This window comes from Balaenoptera physalus (assembly GCF_965194825.1).
Source record: "Balaenoptera physalus genome assembly, chromosome: 7".
Lineage (NCBI taxonomy): Eukaryota > Metazoa > Chordata > Mammalia > Artiodactyla > Balaenopteridae > Balaenoptera > Balaenoptera physalus.
The window spans coordinates 8,892,030-8,897,890 of record NC_138886.1 but is presented as its reverse complement, the minus strand read 5'-3'; positions in this window follow the sequence as shown (position 1 = coordinate 8,897,890).

Here is a 5,861-nt window from a genome sequence, read left to right as displayed (position 1 = left end):
CTTTGTAAAAGTTTTGTTTTTCACTGTGGATATATGACCACATGTCTTTGTTTTCATTCTGGCTTTTGCCACCTGAGAATAAAAGTTATATCGTGGCCTTTTAACAGATGCCAAATAGACAGCCTGATCAAATGGGTAGTGAGTGATCATTTGCTGTGTCAGGCATTTATGACGATTAACTCACTTAAACCCCCACCAGCCCCATCAGGTATTTAGGTGTGCTGGTTATTCTGTTTGCTCCTCCAGATCCCCTCCCCACCTTGTGCTTCGCTTTGGAGGCTTGCCTCTATGGACCTGTCCTTCTGGCTTCTGGTTAGGATCTACCAGAGACACGCTGGGAGGAGCTTGGCGGATGGGAGGAGAAGAAGGCAGGGCATTCACTCGCCCGGCTCTGCCAGGTGTGGGTGGACAGCAGATGGGCTCCTCTGCCAAGGCCCCAGCGCCTGTCAGGCAGCTTCAGGTCTTGGTAGCAACACCCTTCTCTTGTCCTTTCAAGCTGAGGGTTGGTCCTGACTCCCTGTTTTGCCGGCCCTCTAGGGCTTAAGTGTCCTCGTAGGAGTTCCTTAACCCTGCCTGTACCCTTTGTAAATAGTCCCTTATGAAACTCTCCTCAGTCCCCCCAGCTGAGTATGGATCTGTTCCTGCCAGAACCCCAGATGATGCCTTGGGTATACTCGTTTCACATGTGAGCCTGCTGTGATTCAGAGGAGGTAGGTCTGTTACCAAAGGTGGCTCTGGGACTGTGGGGTGGAGCTGAGTTGAAGCAGGACTTCTGGCTACAGTGCACGGAGGTGGTTTTTGCACTGCTCTGTAATGCCTCCATGCTCTTGAGTTGGGTCTCTGCTTCACCTCGCTTTCCCCTCCCCTACTCCCCTCCCTCCCCCCCCCCGCCCCGCCCCCCGCCAAGAAAACCCTCAAGAGGCAGCAATAGTGCTCTTTAAAAGTGCCGCAGGCCCTGAGGGCCCCACGTATTTCCTAACAACAGCTCATTACCAGAGACTCTGCTTGTTTTAGACCAAACTTAACCATCTTCCCACACAAACCTTCTGTTGCCACTGTTTGTTGTGAGGGTTTTTTTCCCCTCCCCACTGCTGATTTTGAAGCCAGCTACAGATTGCCTCAGCTAGCTTAGCCATTCTCTGTATGGGAAGAAGTCCAGAAGAACCATTTCTGGCCTTTTTTTGAGGTGGGGCCGGTCCATCCTGACCAAGGGCAAATGGCTCAGGCGCTGCAGCATGGTGACCCCTCCAATCCCTACTTTTACCCTTCCTGGGTACCCTGCTGAGGCCTCTGGTTACCTGCAGGCCAGCCCACCTAGGAAGCAGGTTTTCCCATACAGCTCCTGCAGGGGCAGAGACCTCTGTGTGTGAAGATGAGAAGCACCATTTCTTATCAGGAGAAAGGAAAAAGATGAAGTGGCTCATTTGTATTTGGGAACAGAAGGGGGGTGGAATGTGAGGGGTGTTATCCAGATGGAGCATGTAACACCTGTGCAGTTTATTTAGATTTCCTCATAGTCAGTTCAGGGACTGCTTCCCACCAAGCCACCGAAGCATTTCTTGAGAACAGTCTGTGCGCCTGGGCACCTTGGAGGGTGTACAGCTCTAGAATTTGCCCACAGTCAATGGACCAGTTAGCAGGTCAGCAACAGGAAATGAGGTAAGCTTGCTGAACTTGATGTAACAGTCATTTACTATTTGGTAAGTGATTTTAAATTTATTCTTTCTCAGTGCAGAACATGAAAGATAAGAACTCTGTACCCTTCCATCTCTATCTTGTGTTCTTTTTAAGTTGCTCAGTGTCCTGTGTTTAGAGTACGGTGAATGAAGATAGGAACAAATGGCATTTTTTTCCCTTAATGAGAAATCAGAAGGGATGTGAAGGTGGAGAGAGAAGTCTTATAGTCTTTTTCTGAACTGGTTTTACTAGTTCGAATCAAAACTGAACCATCTGATTTTATAATCTTCTACCACTTTCTTGTCCCACTGCAAGTAGCTTGATGCCATTACAGGAGAGTCACAGCTGTACTTCAAGGGAGTATGTGGGCGCTATAAAACCAAGATAGTTCATAAGCAGTATTGTAGGTAAATAAACGTTATAAAAATAGTGGCTTTTAGACTCTAGAAATTGTGCGTTCTATTTTTTTCTTCCTCATATTCCAAAATAAAACTACTAAAGCCATTAAATGTTATTTATAACTTAATGAGATACTTGTTACTCCCCAGAGTATAATGGTCTGTCTAATATAATAGCTAACCTTTATTGATAGAGGCTAAAGGCTGCCTGTAGAACTGCCCCTGTCTTGTTAATTCGGGGTCACCCATGCTGGGATAAAATCTCACTTGTCAGGGTTCTTTGAAAAGCTCCTCAGCTGCACAGCACTCCACTCATGGTGGATGGACGCCAAATCTGTAAACGCTCCTAGAATTCCTGCAGGATCTGGCTGAGTAGAAATTGCAGGCTTTAAAATGATAGCAGTGACCTTGAACCAGACTAGAAAGGATTACTTTTTTACCTCATTTATATAGTGTGTCATAATGTGTGAAATATCTTTTGTCTACTCACAATATGAAGATACAGAGAATTTTTTTTGGAGAGTTTTTTTTTTAAAATGCAGTTCTATATATTTATTGGGCTCTGAACACCCGCTCAACCCACTGAACACCGTACCTACTTCAATAGGTGTAAGAAGAATTGAGGTTGCAGACTATAAATAACAGCCCTAAGTGAAGGTTCATTGCATGCTTAACATATGCTAAGTATTTAACTTGCATTAACTCATTTATTCCTCATAACAGTCTGTTTCTCCCAGGCCACCTTATGTAGCAGGAAAGGATGACAGCTTCCTATTCTGCGGGGGAGATGCTTTTTCTTTCCCCCTCAGAAAAACCCCTCCTCTCTAAGCCCTTACTCCTGGGCCAGGAGGGATGTCTGTGAGATTTGCACAGTTGTCCGTCTCCACCTGCAGGGCACTGAGCATGGCTTGTAACGTCGGGGAGCAAGGACCTAGGCCAGATTATCCTGGTACACTTAGGTGGTGGGTGACTCACTGGGTGTCCCTTGGGTTCATGCACTTTGCTGTCTTTGGAGAAAAAGAGACTCCATCCAGAGACATCAGTACTGGCATCAGTAGCTCACCCTGCTTGAACTCCTAGGGTTCAGGAAATAATGTGAAGAAATTAACCCCAGGAATGTAGAGTCCAGTGATTTTCAAACTGGTAGAAAAGTCCCCTCAAGGCCTACTCAAAGAAAAGGGGAGGGGAAAGGAGCATGATTTCCCCTCCCCCATTCCCACCAGAGCAGCTTTAATTTCACATAGTACAATCAACCAACTGCTTGCTCCTTAACAGAGTTTACATTTATGTGGGCCTACTGAGTTCCGCACTGTTCTAAGCACTTTTCATGGGCTGACCCTTCACCTTCACACCTACCTTGTGAGGAAGGTGCTAATGCCATCGCTGTCTAGCAGGAGAACACTGCCAATGGCCAGGATTCAAACCCAGGCAGCCCAAGTCCTGGGCTCCACTAAGCTACACGTGCCCTGTTGGGTTCAGAATGTCCAGAGTAAACCCCATTCTGCCTGCTGGTGCCCTGGGTGTTAAATTTTGAACATAAATAACCTAGAGAGGGGTTCCAAAGGCCAAGGGCTTATCTGGGCCCCTTGACCACTGCTCTGGTGTTTATCTCCAGGAGACCGGGTCTTGGCACCAGCAGCACCTGCTTATCTCTGGGTTGGTGGGCCCCAGGCAGGCCCACTCTGTCCCCATCAGCCTCTGGGACAGGTACGCCCTCACAACAGCCCCCGCGCCTAACATGGTCTCCTACCACCTGACTGCTCCAAGCCCTCCTCAAGCAGATCTAATCCTGTCACCTCCCATGATCCACCTGACGGGATCTTAATGCCTTAGCTTGCCATCCAAGGCCCCGATCTACATTAGCCGACTTGTCCAGTCTTACCTGCTGATCTCCACTTGGGCCCTGGCTGCCCTCCTTGGGCTTTTCTTTGTCCTTGCATGAATGATTTTCCCTTCCTTGAATACTCATCCTTCTCTTTTCCATCCACATCTCCCTAACCTTTATCCTCCCAGAAAACTTTGTATTGTTCCAGGCTCTGCAAAAATAATCCCTGTGACGCGTTCCCTGAGCACGCCTGAAAACTATTCACACCACTTTTAGTGATTCCATTTTCATTTTGAACTTAATTCTGCTGTAGCGTTTGTCACTGTATTGTAATTTTATATATACCATCCATTCTTCACACAAACCCATGTCCCCTGCTAGACAGTGAGCTCCTCAGAAACAGGAACTATGTCTTAATTGTCTCTGAGTGGCCATTCCTGGCACAGTCCTGATTAACAGTCAGTAAATACTGCTGAATTTAAAAAATAATAATATATGCAAATTCACTGTGGAATCTTTATCCACCAGTTGCAGCCATGGACTTTTTGCTTTGTCAGAGATCTTTCTTAGGAAGTATGGGCACCCAACAATCTTATGAAGGCCCCCTTCCCACTAAATGTCATCTAAATGTTGCTGAAATTGCCTGTTAGCTAAGAATTCTAAGATAAGTATACATCCTCTTTCCTAACCCAAATGAAAGATTTTGTATCTGAGCAGGTACTGAGCTATAATACTGGACACTTTAAGTAAAGTCAGGCAGAAGAAGGCAATGGGATTTATCAAAAAATGATTTCTGGTAGAGAAAAGTCAGTGTCTGGCTCTCACCAGAATGTCAGTAAACAGTTGACAACTTGCTTTGGAAGCAGAATAAACTGAATTGCCATACTCCTTATTAAATATACCAGCCCTATAGTGAAGAAAAGTGATGAATTTTTGTTGTTGTTAATTTCTGCTGAGCAGCTTGTTCTAGAAGAGGGCATATTTTCAGTGAGATTTTGGCGCAGTCTAAAACAGATGGTTACATGTTATTTGGTGCTTCATCTAATACTAAAATTTGTGGCAATTGATTAAGGACCAAAAATTGCTTTTGGACAACATTCAATTGTGATTGTGGCTATCTGAGCTTTAAGTAGCAATAGAATGTTATAGTTTGGAAACACAGGATCAGGCTAGACAATTGGGTGGGTTATAAGAAATAAACCATTTGTTTTGTGTGAATCGGCTGAGAGCATGGCATGAGACCTTTCTGACCATCTGAAAGTAGGGCAGCAGTGACCTTGTGACTCTCACAGCAGCTCTGTCTAGAAGGTGTTAAGCAGTTCTGCTGGAAACTGATACAGAAGCATCTCGGGGCAAATGTTCCCAGTCTTTTCAAGTAGAGGGATCTTTTTTTTTTTTTTTTAACATTTTATTTATTTATTTATTTATTTATTTATTTATTTATTTAGCTGTGCTGCGTGGCGTGCAGGATCTTAGTTCCCCAACCAGGGATCAAACCTGCGTCCCCTGCAGTGGATGTGTGGAGTCCTATCCACTGGACCGCCAGGGAATTCCCAGCATCATTTTTTAATATTAGAACAATTTGCAGAGCCCCCTCCCACCATGATAATTGTTGATCAAGAAAAATTCAAAATCGCAAACCACTATTGTGAATTCAGTAATACTTAGATGCATTTATAGTTATTCTTCAAAAAGTATATAGTTGAAAAGTATTAATGCAAACATTTGGGATATCTCAAAAGTAGCTTTATATTCTTCCAGGGTCTATTCTTTGATTCATTCATTTGCTCATTTATTTACCAAATGTATATCGACCACCAGCTTTGGCCCTGGGCTGGGCCTCCAGATGGTGATTCCCTGTCTTCAGAGGTTGTGAAAAGCACTCCAGGAGACAAAGAAATGGACATTTCAGGTTAGGTCCTTTGCTGTTTGTGTCATATAATTGGCTAAATCTTATGAAT